The sequence below is a fragment of the Protopterus annectens genome, chromosome 1.part1, assembly GCF_019279795.1.
Source record: "Protopterus annectens isolate FY-2018-M chromosome 1.part1, PAN1.0, whole genome shotgun sequence".
Lineage (NCBI taxonomy): Eukaryota > Metazoa > Chordata > Ceratodontiformes > Protopteridae > Protopterus > Protopterus annectens.
The window spans coordinates 1,289,595,885-1,289,618,396 of NC_056726.1; positions in this window are offsets into that span (position 1 = coordinate 1,289,595,885).

The window sequence follows — 22,512 nt, forward strand, 5'->3', positions numbered from 1 at the left end:
TTCAACATTGCTGTTGTGGCTGATGTTAGCTGCACATGGATGATCACAGAGGTATCATGCTGCCCCACTAACCTGGAGGTGTAGGTATCCCTGATGAATATGAATACAGCCCCTCCATGTCTGTCAGTCCATGTTCCGTGGCTGAAATGTGTGGTATGGGTTGTAGTCTGGTAGTGCTGGTGTGCTCTCAGGAGCCTTAAGACAGATTGCAGTTAATGCATAGATGTTGATGTTGTCCATCCCGAGGATTGCTGTATGTGCGTGCATGTTGTGATCACAACCCCTGGTGTTGAGTAGCATAAACCACATTGAATCTGCTATTGTGCTGTTTACGGAGCTGGTATTCACCTTCAGGACTCTCCTAAATAAGGCACCATGGGGGCACCAATAGCCTTGACCAGTATTCCAAAGTGTAAGGCAGACACATAGGCCAGTATGGTATCATTGCATGCATCTTCCCCATCTGTGCTTGATTTTCATCTCCCCTGTAGGTAACCTAGTGGTAAGCAATAGAAAGCCTTAAACTTATACAAGTCTTCTAGCTTCCAAGATAGGTATTTGGAGTGACTAAGCATCAGTGTTCTGTATGTTCGTGCTGTACTCAGCTGTTTCCTGACTACATAGTGAGTTCACACTGTGTATTGTGATCTGAAGGTCTGTTTATTCACATATTATGGCTGTGATGGCCTGCACGTTAGAGGTGCACAGATAGCTTAATGTCTATCTGCCCAAGGGCAATTAGAAGCATAGCAACAGTGTGATGGCCTTCCCCACACCATTGATGAAGTAACTGAGCCTCTGTCAAGCATAGCCAATGAAGCAATCCCAGGCAGAGTTGCAAGATGCTGTTGAAGACTGGGGTTGTGGAGGTTGATGGGGCACTTAGTGATCTAAAGAGGGCATGTCAATGTAGCAATTCAACACCATTCAATTCCCCCAACAGGTCTTGCAGCTATCAAACTGGACAGGCTCCCCACCCCTGGCTGTATGGTTCTGGGACACATGACCTTACAAACACAAGGTGCAGGGTTTGAGTCTCACAAGGGATAATTGGCTAGGCTTAAAATGGCTCGCAAGGGCAGTTAGCTTAGTACTAATCTATGAACCTATGAACCTATGATCCCAGGGTGTATAGTCTGTTACCCATTCACACAACAAGGTTTCCCTCAAAGTGTGTCAGTGAGGAGCTATGTCTAATGTAGTTAGGAATGTAATGTATTATCTCACAGTACTTTTGTTATATGTTGGTATGTCATGACTACGTGAAGCTCAGTGAGTTAGGGCTACCGCCTTTGCTTAGCCTAGCTTACACATAGAAATCATCTAAACAGGAAATAGGCGAAGCAACGCACGTTAATGTCAACAGTGTAATGGTTACTGCATAGTATCTGTGCATTCGAGGTTACAATCCCGATAAAGGCAGGGATGTTTATCATGTGCAAAAGTATACCTTAACCACAGCTTGCATATATAGGTAGCAATCATCTGAATAATAAACATTCGAATCACCCATATAAACCCATGTGTGCAGGAGAGTGCAGTCAACAGAGAATGTAATGTCATGACAGAAAATAGTGAGATGTTACGTCACAGACAGGTATGTATCCGGAGTAGTTAGCGGATGTGGCCGTGTTTGCGCGCACAGGTTATACGTCACAACGTTTGTTTAACCACTGCTACAATGTCACACAAACACTGTTAAACATGCTTACAACTGCATAAATGAGCCTTACTCTGCAGTAAACAACATTTGTAAAGCATCACAAGTGTCGAACCCTGGACAATGCACACTATAGTCATGGGACGTACCACTAAGCCATCTGAGGTGTACACGTCATGGTCCTGAGACTACACCTTATACCATATGCATTTCACTGTAATGATCACAAATGGGACAGTGGCCTTGTGAGCATATGTAATGTACTGTAGTTTGTGAACCAACACATTCCAGTCTACAGATGTATTACTGTTACAAACTAATATGAAATGTATATATATATCCCAAGGCTAATGAAAGTGGACAACATATACATACTAAATCTAGAGCACTTGATAATAGTTTTCAATCTTACTCACAAACACTGGCTAATCTACAATGTATGTACTGTACCTGTGTACTATGTATGTATTCTACCTATGTTCCAAAATTCAGCTGTACACCACAAATCTATTAATTACCTTTATTTTTAAAATTAATATTTTTTTGTTTGTTCTCTCCACTGTAACTGTTTGTGTGCCGCATACCACTGTAAAAACATGTATCTTTTAATTTGTGTGTATACTGATCATGTCTAAATAACTAAATGTGTCTGTAATTTTTCTTTGTGGAGCTTTTCTCCCCGGGCCTCTGCTGAAAAAGGGCCTTTTCGGCTCAGTCAGACACCCCCGGTTAACAAATGTAAAATAAAATATATATATATATATTGGTGTTGTGTCTTTCAGCTTTTCCCGGTTAGGGGTAGCTACAGCGGAACTCCGGTCCCCTAATGATTGGTAGTTTATTTTTACGTGCCAAGTTACCAGCCCTGAAGCACAACCTTCAACGAAGGTACACCCATTCACGCATGTCTCCACGCAGAAGACGCTCTAGCTGAGAATCGAACCGGACAGCATCTTATTGTGAGGTGACAATGCTACTGCAGCACCACCACCACCACGGAATATCAAAAAAAAAAAAAAAAAATATATATATATATATATATATATATATATATATATATATATATATATATATATATATATGTGTGTGTGTGTGTATATATATATATATATATATATATATATATATATATATATATATATTATACAGTTACAGCAATAGCCATATATATATAAGCATCTATGAACACACTTCGTGACACAGAAGCATTTCAAAGGAATTGGAGTGTCCACAAAACACATGCAGCTCTGGTATCATAACAATTAATATTAACCTAAGTCAACATAGAAGGGGTGGTTGCTGTGTATGTGAAGATTAGGGTGGGGGAGGAATGATGGGTAATGCAATCATGCATCAAGGACGGCCTGGGTCAGATGTCCAATAAATGCACTGGAGGGGCATACATGGAGTATGGGGACAATAAAAAAGGACACAAAGCAAGAACCATACTCATTCATAATACACCCTGTCATGTCACATTGCAACACCTACTTTCACAAACATATGAACATTAACATGTATCAGAAATATGTACACCAACTGATTGTCACACGTTATCAGTAATGAGGAATGTCTGTAATACAATGTATATTCAAAACACCATAACATTCATGCATATCTCAGATGCCGTAGTGGGAAGGTCAGTGACTGTGGTGTTCATGGTCCCGGGTTCAAGACCTGCAAGGGCTGTTAGGTTATTTTGAGGGCCAGAATAAGGGCTTTTGGATGCAGGTGGATTAAAGCACTCTTAAGCAGTTGTAAGCGGGTTTCCACATGTTTGCACAACGGTAAGCGGCGCTGCTACACGGTAAACGGAGAAGCAATTCACACATTTGACCTTTGCTTAACATCACGCAGATCACAGGCAAGTATGCTAATTACCCCATGTGCAGCAGTGTAGCATGCAAATGAAGGTATTTAGCGATTCAGGAAGTGGTGCAGCTGTAGTGTAAGCAGAAATTTAAACAGTAGAAAGCAGTTTACATTTTTGCAAACATAAAATCGGAGCCATGACAGCTGACCAAACACATGTATTATAATGTTAATAGATGCCAATGGCTAAATATTGCAGCATTGACATAAAAACATGTACAATCACAGCCCACCACATTTAATATATATAGTCGCACTATCGACGTGGAAGCAGGGCAGCGCGCAAAGGGGATCACAAGGACTATAAAAATATAGAATAAAACCGCAATGAAACACATAGAGGGATTTCCCATAATAGTCAATGGCAGGCATGCTACACCATACTCATGGCAAGGGTTGCTAAGGACATCAGAAATGGATAGCTAGGAATTAGTAGGCAATGCCATGCAAATGAGAGGAGTAATAGTGAATTGCAGATTTCCGCTGGTGTAAGGATGCACAAACAGGGTAGTGTTATAACACGAGGTGAGTCCCTTGAGATAAAGATGACATCAAGAGAGGGTGTGTCGCCATTGCTGTAAGCACATACACAATAGGCTAAACCGTCTGCCCCTAGCAGAGCAAAGCTGCAGGATAGCCAAAAATTGCCCATAGCTATGCTTAGCTGAGTACACAAGATAACCGAGTATGCATGTGAACGGAGATGATCCCACGCCAGTAAACCGGTAAACCCATATGCGCACTGCAGCTGAAACAGGAAGGATATAGGAAAGAAACTGTAAAATGCTGCAGCAGTGAAATTGGAGTACAAATAACTAATTAACACCTAGAAGCCTACAGTGGGCCAATTGACAACAGCTAACAAGGCTGCAAGCAGCTACTACAGTGTGTGGGAAGGGAGGGGCTGTACTGCAAAGAAAACAGCAAAGTGTCAAAGCATAAAAAAGGCGATATGCAGTATATCAGCTACAAGGCACATTTTGCCATGACTGGGTAGGGAAAGTACAAAACAAGAAAGATGGCAGGTGGATGCATGCCTGATAATGCCAGGGATCCAGGTCTAAAAGTGAATTAAAGGGCAACAGAATCAAGGCAGGCAAGTAGATCTCCACAGTAAAGGCCCCACACTTGCAGTACTCATTGCAAAACCCATAATTAAGACACGCACAGCAGCTGTCATCTACACCCACTTACATCAGCAGCATCCATAGCACAATACTATAAATGTCCTAAGCACCTCACACACATTTGTGTATTACCATACACTCTGCACCAGTGGTGTATACAGACGGAACTTTTATCATGTACATGTTAGGGGCTGCCATAGCTTTGATCCACCAGCATGTGTTGGAGACACAAGGTGGTGACCAGGATGATGTGCACCACCCAGGCACCAGGGAAGGAGGAGAGTGTTCAGACCCAGGGTAACCTAGGCCCCTTACATGATCTGGAGATAGTAGAGCATTACAGGGTGGACAGGGACATACAGCAACTTGTGTGGAGCTGTGCCGCCACCCTCAGAGCCAGAACAAACAGAGGGAACCCATCCCAGTGGATAAAGTAGGGTGTAAGCCTGAGAATACTAGCTACAGGTACCTTTCAAAGACCAACTGGGGATATCATGGGTATCTCACAGGCATCAGCATCCAGGGTACTACACCACCATGTGGATGCCATGTTACCACACAAAGAGTACTGAATGCAGGAGGAGTTGGCCAAAAATATGTGGAGTGGGGCATGGTGTCAAGAATACCCAGAGGTACTGGGTGCAATAGACTGCACACACATACACATCAAGTCACCACCTGACTGTATGGGAAGGTGCTTGCATAAGTAGGCAAGGATACCCCTCCATCAACTGCCAGGTCGTGTGCTATGCCCAGGGCATTATCATGGATGTGTGTGCTGGCAGCCCTGGAAGCTATCACAACTCCCACATCTGGCATGCCTCACACCTGTATCGGTTATTTGCCAGGGGGGACATCCCAAATGGCCACCTGGTGGGGGATGTTGGCTATGCACTAGAACCGTGGATGATGACTTCTTCTGAAATGCACACACAGAGGCTGAGGTAAGAATGCATAATTTGGTGGGGGGCAAGTTGTCATGTACAGTTTGCAAGATGCAGTCTGGGTCAACATCTGCCTCCATTGACGCTGTGTTCTGCTGTTAGAGAGGGCCATTTCCACCTGTGTGTCTCTGATGGTTGGGATACTGTACCCATGCTACACAATATGGTTCCTGGAAAGGGCTGCAGCAGGGACAGAATGGTGAAGGCCCACACAGCCCACCACCATTGCCAAGAGCCCCAGAGGCACAGAGGTACTCAGACCATGAACACTGTGAGCCAGCCCCAGTAGGAAACGAAGGCGTGCCCAGTATGCCCATGCCTTGGCAAAGAGGTATAGTACACACCTGCTGATTGTAGGCACCTATGGACTGACAAGGGAAGTATCATGCACACACAGTAAAATGGATTACACACACAAGACTACCTGTAAATTGTCATGTATAGGCAGTCTACTGTGTGCATCCAACATAGGCAGCCCTCAACTATTGCACACACAACAGCCAGTGGCACAAGGTAAGTCAACACCTGAACAGTAAACTAAGCTATCAGCATATGCAGATACTGTATGTATAGATTCATAGGTAGGTACTTGGCCAACTGCCAGAGGCTATTCAAAAGGCCAGCCAAAATGTGTCGGCGTTTGCCACCCAATTGAGTCATTAACCATCCCTCTGTGGAGCAGAGCCAATGGTGGGATCCCTGGGGTGCATCTACTGTTCCCCATCCACCCTTCAAGGTTTCTCTTGCAGGGTGTTAGTGAGGGACTCTGTAAAATGTAGTTAGGGATGTTGTTCCAAAGTATGGGGAGTGTCTGTTCCACCCCGCTGTCCCTCCAGCATCTTCCAGTTATTGTTGTGGCAAGGTCAGCTCACTACAGTGTGTGGCTCACTGTGACATGGATTCCCATAGGTGAAGCATATCCATCAAGCCAGAGTTCGACATGGCTGTGTTGGTCAGCGGAGATCATCTCTGTCCTGTCTCCATGTAGGTGAGTAAAGCAGGAGTTTATTCAGTCTGGCTGCATAGGCCATATGTTATTGCAGTATTCCCATTGGTGAGGTACATTCGAGGACCCCCCAGCTGTTGGATGTGTCCTCTGAGATACATCCCACATGGATTATTATACCTTATGATTGGACTGATGAGTGATGAGTAAAGGGGCACTATAATCCCAGCATGTCTAGATGGGAATCCTTTAGTAGTCAAATGGCCTACATAGAAGGATGTCCTAACTACTGTGGAGATATGATTTCACATTGATGTTGTATCTACCTTAGTCCCCAGATACCCCATTACCTTGATGTATTAAAGTGGCATTGATGTGTTAATATGTGGGTGCCAATTCCACAATGTAATGAGCATGCAGTTAATGGCACTTGGCTAGAGGCCATGTCAGTGACATCCTGTGACGTTCTCTGTGAGGCCCTCTGAGGGATGTCCGTGTCAGCTGGACTATCAGCCATGGCTCCCAGTTTGCAATGTTTGCCATCTGTGGTCTGCCATAGTCCACCTGTGTTTGCCTGTACATCTGAGATGTATATGCCAAACAGTAGGGCTCCCAAGACTGAGTCCTGTGGGACACCAGTCGTGACTGTTCAAGAGTTGGACCTGGAGACCGCTAGTCGTACCATGTGGGTTGTGTGTGTAACATGGTGAGCAACCCAACCTGTGATGTATGGGTGAATGTACAGGCTGGTGTGTTTATCAATGATACCTGAGTGAGGCATGGTGTCAAAAACCTTGGTGAGGTCCAAGTAGTATGTGTGAACAACCTCCCCTGACATCTAACATCTTGGTGACTGTATGTAAGACGTAAAACAGGTTCAGTAGGCATGAACAGCAGTCAACCAAGCTGACCTGGGTTGGGCTGGAATGCAAGGTTACACTGGTCATTGTTAATGAGTGCCATGAGGATGCGAACCATACCATTACAGACCAGGCTAGTCAGGCTTATGGGGTGGTACTTTCCATGGTCAGTTGTGATTTCCCCGTGATGGAGTGGGATAACCATTGCCACGCGTAGGTTGTGGAGAGGCTGAGGTAAGAATGCATAATTTGGTGGGGGCAGTTGGGCAGTACAGTTTGCAAGATGCTATGAAATGATCCATCTGCCTCCATTGTGTTACCCATCTGCTGTTAGAGAGGGCCATTTCCACCTGTGTGTCTCTGATGGTTGAGATACTGTACTTTATGGGTAGTGTTGTGGGCCCTTTAGGGGGGGAAGTATGCACCGAATGTCTCTGCAAGGATGTTGGTGATATCAGTAGGGTCAGCATATTTTGATATTTCACTGCAAATCACACCAGATCCTTGACATAGACAAAGAAGGCTTTATGGTTATCTTTCAAATCCTTGCGTATTCTCCTGCTGATGTTAGCCTTGGATAATGTCATAAGGGACCTACGTATCATCATGTGCAAAGTCAGATGTCTTCCCTTCGTGGGATTTGCTGTGTGTCTGGAACACTGTCCTACGTCTGTATTATAGCCTGTTTATTGCAGAGGTCCACCAGACTGGTGTCCTTGTCTAGGAGAATGTCATCTTGGCACACCAGTGATGGCATGATCCATACATCCATGTAGGTGCTTATAGACTGCATTTGTATATCTGTCACACACTGAGCAGTGTTTCCCTTAGGGGCTGTGACCCACCCGCTGTGGTGCAGCTGTAGTGTAAGCAAGCAGAAATTTAAACAGTAGAAAGCAGTTTACATTTTTGCAAACATAAAATCGGAGCCATGACAGCTGACCAAACACATGTATTATAATAAGATGCCAATGGCTAAATTACTAAGCCATCTGAGGTGTACACGTACAAAATCCTGAGACTACACTTATACCAGTGCCTACTCTGAGAGGAGAGTGTTCAGACCCAGGTTAATCTACCAAGGGCTACATGATCTGGAAATAGTAGAGCATTACAGGGTGGACAGGGACACCCTACAGCAACTTGTGGAGCTGTGCCGGCCACGCCTCAGAGCCAGAACAAACAGAGGGGAACCCATCCCAGTGGATACGAAGGTATGTGTAAGCCTGAGAATACTAGCTACAGGTACCTTTCAAAGACCAACTGGGGATATCATGGGTATCTCACAGGCATCAGCATCCAGGGTACTACACCAGTTCCTGGATGCCATGTTACCACATACCAAAGAGTACATATACTTCCCCCGAACGCAGGAGGAGTTGGCCAAAAATATGTGTCTCTTCCACCATGTGGCAGCATACCCAGAGGTACTGGGTGCAATAGACTGCACACACATACACATCAAGTCACCACCCAGTGAACAGGGAAGGTGTTGCATAAACCACAAAGGATACCCCTCCATCAACTGCCAGGTCGTGTGCTATGCCCAGGGCATTATCATGGATGTGTGTGCTGGCAGCCCTGGAAGCAATCACAACTCCCACATCTGGCATGCCTCACAGCTGTATCGGTTATTTGCCAGGGGGGACATCCCAAATGGCCACCTGGTGGGGGATGTTGGCTATGCACTTGAACCGTGGATGATGACTCTCATCAGAAATGCACACACACCCATGTAGGAATGCCATAATGAGGCACACGCACAAACCAGAATCATCATAGAGCATGTGTTTGGGATGCTGAAATCATGGTTCCATTGCTTGGACATATCTGGTGGAGCCCTGCAGTACTCTCCAGGCACATGTGCCCACATCTTCATAGTGTGTGCCATGCTACACAATATGGTTCTGCGGAAACAGCTGCAGCAGGGATAGAATGGTGAAGGCCCACACAGCCCACCACCATTGCCAAGAGCCCCAGAGGCACAGAGGTACTCAGACCATGAACACCCTGAGCCAGCCCCAGTAGGGAAACGAAGGCGTGCCTAGTATGCCCATGCCTTGGCAAAGAGGGAACGATAGTACACACACTGACATTGTAGGCACCTAGGGACTGACACCCTTCTCCAACTGCACACACAGTAAAAATGGATGGCACACACACAAGACTACCTGTAAATTGTCATGTATAGGCAGTCTACTGTGTGCATCCAACATAGGCAGCCCTCAACTATTGCACACACAACAGCCAGTGGCACAAGGTAAGTCAACACCTGAACAGTAAACTAAGCTATCAGCATATGCAGATACTGTATGTATAGATTCATAGGTAGGTACTTGGCCAACTGCCAGAGGCTATTCAAAAGGCCAGCCAAAATGTGTCGGCGTTTGCCACCCAATTGAGTCATTAACCATCCCTCTGTGGAGCAGAGCCAATGGTGGGATCCCTGGGGTGCATCTACTGTTCCCCATCCACCCTTCAAGGTTTCTCTTGCAGACTGTTAGTGAGGAGCTCTGTAAAATGTAGTTAGGGATGTTGTTCCAAAGTATGGGGAGTGTCTGTGACAGGAAGCTGTCCCTCCAGCATCTTCCAGTTATTGTTGTGGCAAGGTCAGCTCACTACAGTGTGTGGCTCACTGTGACATGGATTCCCATAGGTGAAGCATATCCATCAAGCCAGAGTTCGACATGGCTGTGTTGGTCAGCGGAGATCATCTCTGGGTAAAAGAGATGCCACTGAGTAAAGCAGGAGTTTATTCAGTCTGGCTGCATAGGCCATATGTTGGAAGCCAGTATTCCCATTGGTGAGGTACATTCGAGGACCCCCCAGCTGTTGGATGTGTCCTCTGAGATACATCCCACATGGATTATTATACCTTATGATTGGACTGATGAGTGATGAGTAAAGGGGCACTATAATCCCAGCATGTCTAGATGGGAATCCTTTAGTAGTCAAATGGCCTACATAGAAGGATGTCCTAACTACTGTGGAGATATGATTTTCACAGGGGAGAACACTATCTACCTTAGTCCCCAGATACCCCATTACCTCTTCTGTATTAAAGTGGCTGCCACTCATGTGTTAATATGTGGGTGCCAATTCCACAATGTAATGAGCATGCAGTTAATGGCACTTGGCTAGAGGCCATGTCAGTGACATCCTGTGACGTTCTCTGTGAGGCCCTCTGAGGGATGTCCGTGTCAGCTGGACTATCAGCCATGGCTCCCAGTTTGCAATAATTGCCAAACATGGTCTGCCATAGTCCACCTGTGTTTGCCTGTACATCTGAGATGTATATGCCAAACAGTAGGGCTCCCAAGACTGAGTCCTGTGGGACACCAGTCGTGACTGTTCAAGAGTTGGACCTGGAGACCGCTAGTCGTACCATGTGGGTTGTGTGTGTAAGCCCATTGGCAACCCAACCTGTGATGTATGGGTGAATGTACAGGCTGGTGTGTTTATCAATGATACCTGAGTGAGGCATGGTGTCAAAAACCTTGGTGAGGTCCAAGTAGTATGTGTGAACAACCTCCCCTGACATCTAACATCTTGGTGACTGTATGTAAGACGTAAAACAGGTTCAGTAGGCATGAACAGCAGTCAACCAAGCTGACCTGGGTTGGGTCACGTGTCCGAAGGTTACCAATGTCATTGTTAATGAGTGCCATGAGGATGCGAACCATACCATTACAGACCAGGCTAGTCAGGCTTATGGGGTGGTACTTTCCATGGTCAGTTGTGATTTCCCCGTGATGGAGTGGGATAACCATTGCCACGTGCCATTGTATGGGCATGTAGCCTGTGGAGAGGCTGAGGTAAGAATGCATAATTTGGTGGGGGGCAAGTTGTCATGTACAGTTTGCAAGATGCAGTCTGGGTCAACATCTGCCTCCATTGACGCTGTGTTCTGCTGTTAGAGAGGGCCATTTCCACCTGTGTGTCTCTGATGGTTGAGATACTGTACTTTATGGGTAGTGTTGTGGGCTCTTTAGGGGGGGAAGTATGCACCGAATGTCTCTGCAAGGATGTTGGTGATATCAGTAGGGTCAGCATATTTTGTGCTACATTTCACTGGCACAGTGCAAATCTATGTGTCACCACATAGATCCTCGACATAGACAAAGAAGGCTTTATGGTTATCTTTCAAATCCTTGCGTATTCTCCTGCTGATGTTAGCCTTGGATAATGTCATAAGGGACCTACGTATCATACTAATAGTAGTCATAGATGTCTTCCCTTCGTGGGATTTGCTGTGTGTCTGGAACACTGTCCTACGTCTGTATTATAGCCTGTTTATTGCAGAGGTCCACCAGACTGGTGTCCTTGTCTAGGAGGAGTGAGTCTTGGTTTACCAGCGATGGCATGATCCATACATCCATGTAGGTGCTTATAGACTGCATTTGTATATCTGTCTGTATCTGGAGCAGTGTTTCCCCTTAGCGTGGGGGCTGTGATAACCCCACCCCTGTCACTAATAGTGTAAATTTAGCTGTAGGAAAGGTATACACTGTGATATCCGTATGTGGGGGAGACGCTAGGGTGTGGAAACAGTGAATAGTTCATGGTCATCTCTAACCAGTGACTGGTAAACCTCCACTGTGGGGCACCCATTGCCCATGTTGGTGATGACCACATTTAGTAGCTTCCACCCCACGTTAGGGAGGTTACCACCTGATACAGGGCATATGAGGTGATACATTCCAGGAAGCGCTGGTCCCGGAAGTGAGTACCGGAGTACGTTTCCCAGTTAATGGTATGGTAGTTGACATCGACCAATGCCAGGGTGTGTGTTAGGAATGTCATGTTCTCCACTGTCTCCAGGTAGGTGGAGGTCCTGGGTCATGGAGGGTGTTCCGTAGCAGGCTACATTCAACATTGCTGTTGTGGCTGATGTTAGCTGCACATGGATGATCACAGAGGTATCATGCTGCCCCACTAACCTGGAGGTGTAGGTATCCCTGATGAATATGAATACAGCCCCTCCATGTCTGTCAGTCCATGTTCCGTGGCTGAAATGTGTGGTATGGGTTGTAGTCTGGTAGTGCTGGTGTGCTCTCAGGAGCCTTAAGACAGATTGCAGTTAATGCATAGATGTTGATGTTGTCCATCCCGAGGATTGCTGTATGTGCGTGCATGTTGTGATCACAACCCCTGGTGTTGAGTAGCATAAACCACATTGAATCTGCTATTGTGCTGTTTACGGAGCTGGTATTCACCTTCAGGACTCTCCTAAATAAGGCACCATGGGGGCACCAATAGCCTTGACCAGTATTCCAAAGTGTAAGGCAGACACATAGGCAGTATGGTATCATTGCATGCATCTTCCCCATCTGTGCTTGATTTTCATCTCCCCTGTAGGTAACCTAGTGGTAAGCAATAGAAAGCCTTAAACTTATACAAGTCTTCTAGCTTCCAAGATAGGTATTTGGAGTGACTAAGCATCAGTGTTCTGTATGTTCGTGCTGTACTCAGCTGTTTCCTGACTACATAGTGAGTTCACACTGTGTATTGTGATCTGAAGGTCTGTTTATTCACATATTATGGCTGTGATGGCCTGCACGTTAGAGGTGCACAGATAGCTTAATGTCTATCTGCCCAAGGGCAATTAGAAGCATAGCAACAGTGTGATGGCCTTCCCCACACCATTGATGAAGTAACTGAGCCTCTGTCAAGCATAGCCAATGAAGCAATCCCAGGCAGAGTTGCAAGATGCTGTTGAAGACTGGGGTTGTGGAGGTTGATGGGGCACTTAGTGATCTAAAGAGGGCATGTCAATGTAGCAATTCAACACCATTCAATTCCCCCAACAGGTCTTGCAGCTATCAAACTGGACAGGCTCCCCCACCCCCTGGCTGTATGGTTCTGGGACACATGACCTTACAAACACAAGGTGCAGGGTTTGAGTCTCACAAGGGATAATTGGCTAGGCTTAAAATGGCTCGCAAGGGCAGTTAGCTTAGTACTAATCTATGAACCTATGAACCTATGATCCCAGGGGTGTATAGTCTGTTACCCATTCACACAACAAGGTTTCCCTCAAAGTGTGTCAGTGAGGAGCTATGTCTAATGTAGTTAGGAATGTAATGTATTATCTCACAGTACTTTTGTTATATGTTGGTATGTCATGACTACGTGAAGCTCAGTGAGTTAGGGGGCTACCGCCCTTTGCTTAGCCTAGCTTACACATAGAAATCATCTAAACAGGAAATAGGCGGAAGCAACGTTAATGTCAACAGTGTAATGGTTACTGCATAGTATCTGTGCGTTCGAGGTTACAATCCCGATAAAGGCAGGGATGTTTATCATGTGCAAAAGTATACCTTAACCACAGCTTGCATATATAGGTAGCAATCATCTGTGTAATAAACATTCGAATCACCCATATAAACCCATGTGTGCAGGAGAGTACAGTCAACAGAGAATGTAATGTCATGACAGCACATAGTGAGATGTTCCGTCACTGACAGGTATATATCCGGAGTAGTTAGCGGATGTGGCCATGTTTGCGCACACAGGTTATACGTCACAACGTTTGTTTAACTGTGTTAAACCGCTGCTATAATGTCACACAAACACTGTTAAACATGTTTACAACTGCGTAAATGAGCCTTACTCTGCAGTAAACAACATTTGTAAAGCATCACAGGTGTCGAACCCTGGACCATGCACACTATAGTCATGGGACGTACCACTAAGCCATCTGAGGTGTACACGTTTCATGGTCCTGAGACTACACCTTATACCATATGCATTTCACTGTAATGATCACAAATGGGACAGTGGCCTTGTGAGCATATGTAATGTACTGTAGTTTGTGAACCAACACATTCCAGTCTACAGATGTATTACTGTTACAAACTAATATGAAATGTATATATATATCCCAAGGCTAATGAAAGTGGACAACATATACATACTAAATCTAGAGCACTTGATAATAGTTTTCAATCTTACTCACAAACACTGGCTAATCTACAATGTATGTACTGTACCTGTGTACTATGTATGTATTCTACCTATGTTCCAAAATTCAGCTGTACACCACAAATCTATTAATTACCTTTATTTTAAAATTAATATTTTTTGTTTGTTCTTCCACTGTAACTGTTTGTGTGCCGCATACCACTGTAAAAACATGTATCTTTTAATTTGTGTGTATACTGATCATGTCTAAATAACTAAATGTGTCTGTAATTTTTCTTTGTGGAGCTTTTCTCCCCGGGCCTCTGCTGAAAAAGGGCCTTTCGGCTCAGTCAGACACCCCCGGTTAACAAATGTAAAATAAAATATATATATATATATTGGTGTTGTGTCTTTCAGCTTTTCCCGGTTAGGGGTAGCTACAGCGGAACTCCGGTCCCCTAATGATTGGTAGTTTATTTTTACGTGCCAAGTTACCAGCCCTGAAGCACAACCTTCAACGAAGGTACACCCATTCACGCATGTCTCCACGCAGAAGACGCTCTAGCTGAGAATCGAACCGGACAGCATCTTATTGTGAGGTGACAATGCTACTGCAGCACCACCACCACCACGGAATATCAAAAAAAAAAAATATATATATATATATATATATATATATATATATATATATATAGATATATATATATATATATATATATGTGTGTGTATATATATATATATATATATATATATATATATATAAATATATATATACAGTTACAGCAATAGCCATATATATATAAGCATCTATGAACACACTTCGTGACACAGAAGCATTTCAAAGGAATTGAGTGTCCACAAAACACATGCAGCTCTGGTATCATAACAATTAATATTAACCTAAGTCAACATAGAAGGGGTGGTTGCTGTGTATGTGAAGATTAGGGTGGGGGAGGAATGATGGGTAATGCAATCATGCATCAAGGACGGCCTGGGTCAGATGTCCAATAAATGCACTGGAGGGGCATACATGGAGTATGGGGACAATAAAAAAGGACACAAAGCAAGAACCATACTCATTCATAATACACCCTGTCATGTCACATTGCAACACCTACTTTCACAAACATATGAACATTAACATGTATCAGAAATATGTACACCAACTGATTGTCACACGTTATCAGTAATGAGGAATGTCTGTAATACAATGTATATTCAAAACACCATAACATTCATGCATATCTCAGATGCCGTAGTGGGAAGGTCAGTGACTGTGGTGTTCATGGTCCCGGGTTCAAGACCTGCAAGGGCTGTTAGGTTATTTTGAGGGCCAGAATAAGGGCTTTTGGATGCAGGTGGATTAAAGCACTCTTAAGCAGTTGTAAGCGGGTTTCCACATGTTTGCACAACGGTAAGCGGCGCTGCTACACGGTAAACGGAGAAGCAATTCACACATTTGACCTTTGCTTAACATCACGCAGATCACAGGCAAACCTGCTCACAACCATGTAAATGTGCTTTATTCACACTTTCACTACCAGTGCCTACTCTGAGAGGTAAAATAATAACACCTTCCAGGAGTAGAACCCGCAACCATGTACTCCATCCTCCGATTAACCTAACACTAAGCTACCTGGGATGTACCTATCCCAGTTGTGTATGCAGACAGGTTAAAACACAAAAGGGAGGAATGTGTTGAAATAGGACAACCTGCCATGTACCCAGTTAAAGGCGTACGGTCATATATAGATATATATATATATATATATATATATATATATATATATTTATAGAGAGAGAGAGCGAACTACATAGAGACATGTCGATATATACAGGTCTACATATATATGTAGATATATAGATAGGTTAGAAACATCTACACATCTATGGAAGTACAGATAAATGTATGCAGTAATGTATATATAAATATATATATATATATATATATATATATATATATATATATATATATATATATATATACACACACACATACATACATGTCTGTAGACAGCATCCGAAGTGGTCATATCTGAGTATAACATGGACCATAGCAATCACACATTTGCCCCCCCCAAACAATATGAACATAACATATGAAGAGTATATGCCAATACACTATTACAAATATGTTCTATGGACACAGTCACCAACACAGCTGCATTGACTGCAAATATCCATGACAGAATTACACAGACAGCTTTCATTTTGCAAATCTTTATTACATTCCGATGTATTGCCAAAAGGATTCAAGGACTAACAGTACCTGCATGCTATACAGGAAGCATTTAATAGTGCCTTAATGAATCAGCCTGCATTTACCATAGTATTAGTCCACTAAGGGATAGGTGTTCACATAGGGAAAGAACACCCACACACGTACAGACGTTGTATAAAAGGGGTTCCTACACACCTGCATGTGCTATGTACACCCACCAACATCTACCTCACAACCGAAATAAGTACATCAATACATACTGTCATACCATAACCAGTTATGCAACTGCTGCACAACATCTGCTGAAACCTTAACATACCTGGACACAGACACACTAACATGGCCCTATGTGAAATAGTTGTTGTTATACAATTGAGTAGCCACTGATGTAACAGGGTTTGTATGAACTAATCCCGTTTCAGAGGGTTGAAAGGTTCGTACACCAGGAAGTTTTACCGAGTACTGATTATAAGCACAGTATGATACACAGTAACACCAAACTAAATATGTCTGGTAAGCACACTGTAAACCCCCTAACATTATATGCATAGCTATGCAGCCTTGAGCTGGTCAAACAACCTGGCCAGACTGACACATATGCAGAAGTATTAGTTATAGACAAACCCTGCACAAGTAGCAATGTTCAGAAATATAACAGCAGTACTCACATTTAGACCAACTCCTCTAGGCATTACACACAGTATATTACTGTTCGTCTCAATACAGCTGTTGCAATGGATTCCAAATAAAACCTCCACACTGTCTTCCTCACAAGTAAGGCAAAGGGACAACACCCAAGTGGAGTACTCAATTATACCACTGTAGCCATGGTATTGGCTAAGGCAGTAGCAGCACAACTGAAGTGCATGTAATTAGCTACTTAGGAACACCAATTGGCCATCGGTATAGCACAGGTTACTGATCTGTAACTATAAAAGGTTGCCTTGTCACACATTCAAACCATCTATATCTACCTGTAGGACAGTACAAAACACGGAAAGACGAACCAAAAACGAGTAGTACACTAGTTAATAACACCTCTGATTACTAAGAAGGTATGTATAACATGTAGTATGCCTGTGTATGTAGTATCTGTACTGTAAGAATTACAGTGTAATCAATGCATATAGTGGAAATAGCCAACTTGTAGTGATGTATTGTTGAGCAGAAGTAATGCTTGTAGTATTCTATGTGTGTACTGCTGTAGGTCACACGGCACACTCCACATACACCACAAGGGATGCTATGGGTTTGGAACCCACCATTTCGCTTCCAGCCACTGTCAGTGTCAGGATTGGTCCAACAAGTATGTTCTATAACAGGGGATAGTATATGTTGTTATATTGTAACAGTCGACATATGTATGGGTGTATAAGTAAGATGAACATGTTAAAGGTGGGCTTATAGTGCAAATATGGCATGCATTGTGGGATATTGTGCCAATAACTGTGTAATGTACAGGTGTCTAGGCAGATCTGTATTCTATTCTACATAGCAGTTCTGTTATGTTATGCAAACAGTAGTTATATCTATTGGCAATTACAATACTCAATGACAGGATACATAGCATTAGTATTCATCTAACAGGTTAGCAACATGATAGCAAAGATAATTGGAAGAGCCAGGTAACTATCCATGCACATAACACATGTAATATCCACCTCTCTACTATCATTTGAAAGCAATAACAGCTGTGCATGTGTACATGTTATGCAAATGTGTAGTGACCCTTGTTACAGGGCTGGGCCAAATGGCTATGTGCACACCTACATAGAGTGGATATTGAGAGTACATACACACTGGTCAAACTACCAGGTTTGTGTAGCCCAACCTAACAGCCGCCCGCACATACTGTATGTAAGGTAGTGCACAGCACTGGTAATGAAACAGGTTGTACATCATCTTTAACTCCAGTGTAACATCTGCAGTAGGAGTGTAAGATGTAGGAGACAGCTGCCCATGTGTAATACCCGCATCATAGGTGATGGCCCACACTATCTGATTATATCCTGATCAAAAATCCCAAAGGTTTATGTGTTTGTAAGTATCCTAACAATGTGGTTGAAGGCTCGCAGTTTCATAAAGATTTAATTGCCGCATTTAATAAATGCGGGGCTGACATTATGTGAGATATAATTAAACACAACGAAACGGAAATGGACATGATGTACACTTTAATAGAAACTATTAACCAGAAAATTATTAATGATTTACTGTTTGGTATTGAAAGCAAGAGAGCTAAGTATCAGAATATGTTGAATGAAATTGAAATAAGATGTGTGAAGGTACATGAAAGAAAGTTTAGAAAGATAGAAAGAGATACACAAGAATACAACAACAATGTACATTATCCTAAACCTAAAACATTAGGAAGGAATAGGAATTTTAACAACTATGTAAACTATAGATGTAATGTTGATATTCACGACAATGTTTTGAGAAATGATGATCAAGGTGAATTCTATAATATACATGACCCTTTAGAATTCCCTTCTCCCAGGAGATCGGAAAGGTTAAAGAAAAAGGAGCCTATAAACTTCAAGTATGGGAATTATTATCAGAAGCGCAGCAACACACATTGGAAACAATAGACACAGATGACATTAATGTCAATGGTTGTAGTTTCAGTTATAAAGGTTTTAATATATTTAATTATATTGGTATTTCCATTACCAAGGCACATTTTAATTTATTTACAAAAGGGTTCACGTTCATTCCGAGGGTTAAAGCTAACATTGTTAACCTTTTGGTGGACGTGAAAATGTTCATCAGACAGAAGAACCTAGAGTTATTTTTTAATGGTATTGAGAAAAGAAATGGCATAAATGTTTTAAAGAAAGGGAGTAGTTTTAACCCACCCCTGCATCCCCAGATCAAGAATTTTGAAAATTTACTGGAAAAAGCATTAAGGGAGAGACTCAAGTACAATAAAGTAAACTCAAATTTTACTAATTAAGAATTAGATGTTTTAAAAGTATGTAAAGAAAACAGGAATCTTAGGATTATGAAGCCCGACAAAGGGGGTGGTGTGGTCTTGATGGATCAGATTACCTATGACGCCAAAATGTTTGAAATGCTTAATGACAAAAATACCTATGAAAGGGTATCTTTGAATGAATTCAACATATCACACAAGAAACTTACTTTATGTTTGAATGATTTGGTGTTAGAGGGACTTATAGACATTGAAACCTTCAACTACTTGTATGTTGAAAAACCTAAAGTTCCCTCTATTTTTGGTATACCTAAGGTCCACAATAACCACACAGATCCCTCCTTGAGATCTATTGTCTCGGCTGAAGGCTCCTTAACAGCTCCTTTAGTAAAATATATAGATGTCCATTTGAAACAAACAGTGATGGACAATCCAAACATTTTAAAAGATTCCTGGGATTTTTTTAAGACACATAAACAATACTAAACAAGCGAACACTTCGAATTGTATCACATTGGATGTGGTAGACCTGTTTACATGTATTCCCCACAATGCAGGTCTAGTTTGGTTTGAGGAATTTTTTGAAAACAAAAAAAAGTATTCCTTTTAAAGTGTTCCGTACTTGTTAGTACCTATGGATTTAATTTTGAAGAACAATTTTATATATTTCCAGGAGGATTATTACAGGCAGGAAAAAGGGGTATATATGGGTGCACACTGTGCACCCATATATGCCAACATAATTTTACTCCACTGGGAGAATAATTTTGTTTTCAACTCTGACTTTCGACAGTACTGGAACTGTTATGGTTGTTTTTTAGATGATATATGTCTTTTTTGGAATAGTTCTGTAGAAAATTTTTCAGAATTTTATGAATTTATTTCTTGCACAACTGAATTTTTGAAGTTTATTTATCATGTTGATTATAATGAGCTTTATTTTTTAGATGTAAATATTCAGAGAACCAACAGGGGGTTTAAATCCAAAATTTACAGAAAGGGAACTTTTTCTAATACATATCTACATTACACCAGCTCCCACCCGCCATACCAGAAGAAGGCGATTGTAAAAGGGCAGTTGGTGAGAGCAAGTAGAATGACCTCTGATGAGCATGATTTTCAGCAGGAATGTGAATTCATTACAAACATGTTCAAGGAAAGAGGGTATCAGGGGGATCTTTTACAAAAGGTCACTGCTGAAGTGAGGGATGCAAGGGCATCTAGGTTTTTACCTATTTTAGGAAACATAGATTTTATAGTGGACACGTTTAAAGTAAATACAGAGACGCAACTGGAAGGTAAATGCTACCAGTCAGCTTTGGCCATTACATATGACGGGGAGAGTAATTTGATCAGGAATATTATATTTGATGAATGGAAAAAAATTGCAAGTTTATCTGATTTAAAATTAAATTTTGATCCACCTCTTAAACTGGTATACAGGAAGGGATGGAATATTAAGAACATTATTGAGGGAGATAACTATGGTTTACACAATACTAATAAGAAGGGGACACATAAGTGTGGAAACTGTCCTCATTGTGTTAATGTCAAGGAAGGTGACACCATATTTTTGAAAAGTAGAGGCAAATTAATTACCACCAAGGGCTTTGCCAATTGTAATACTAGTGGTGTGGTAAATATTGCCTTATGTGGAACATGTGACTCCTTCTATATTGGTAAAACTGAAAGAAAACTGAAGCAAAGGATATATGAGCATGGTTATGACACGAGGAAAGGAAATGTCAATAATGCTTTATATAAACACATACAAGTATGTAATCAAGGAAATTTCAGTTTTTTGTGATAGAGGTTGTCCCACTAGACCCCAGGGGAGGACCATGGGAAGCTCATTTGAAGTACAAGGAATTGTACTGGCAATTAATTTTAGATGCCAGTAGCTCCCCAGGTCTAAATGAAATGTTATCTTTAAAACCTGTTTTGAAATTAAGATCTGCAAAACTATAAATTTTACAAAATTTTTACATACATTTTATATGTACAAGGGTACATTTTTTACATTTTTTATATTTTATATATTTTTTATACTTAATATGAGCTATCATTTAATTGGTTCTGGTATCAAGATGCTGTGTCTTTATTTATATCAATTTTTAAAACTATTCAAGTGTACATATATTTTGTTATTTATGTTATTTTAACACAAGATGGTGCTATTTCACAACTTTTTAGCCTAGATAGTTTTGTAAGGGTCAGTTTTAAAGTCAAGTTTCATACATTCTGTACGTTTTAATTTATTATTCAACAACCAATATGAAGTTTCATATGTAAAAGAATTTAGCCTCTCTCACCTTATACTGTTAAGCTGTTTGTTTAATTAATTATTAACACTGTCAAGCTATTTAATCAACTAAACTTGTTTAATTTATTCTGTGATGCTACTGGATATTTTTAAAAATCTATGTATATATAAGAAGGGCTTGTTTTAAGTAATTTTATTCTGAAGAAGTTAATTGACGAAAACGTAAGGAGTATTCGTTGTAGCGTTTTTTTATGTGAGGTGCTTGTTTTTGGTTTTCCTTGCTTGGTGTGTATTAAAGACGTGGCTACAACTGCTGGACTCGCTGTGCCTGGATTATTTTATATCCTGATCATGTTGATAGTGACATCAGAGCCTATTGATACATGACTCTGTTTGGGGAGTCGGTGTCTGTGCCCAACAGAGCTCATGGTCCTGGTGGATATGTGAGTATATACCCAGAGAAGGAAACAGACTTGTAGACACATGAATCATCTGTAATCAACTAACTGGATGTGATGTGTTCCTCAGAGGACGTTTGCTGCCAAGGGTAGCTATACTGTGTCCGTAATAGCCAGTGTTGTCACGTCTATAACATAAATAATTACATGTGAGCATCACCGTCTAAAACATCTTCATAGGCAATACGTAAACTAAAGACAGTACTTAGCACTTGTAGTACTGACTGCTCATACAGGCATGTCCACTAGTCAGCTAATGGTGTCTCATAATGTGAGCTTTATGTATGTGGCCATCCTGGGGGAATGTAATCTCTATGCCATGT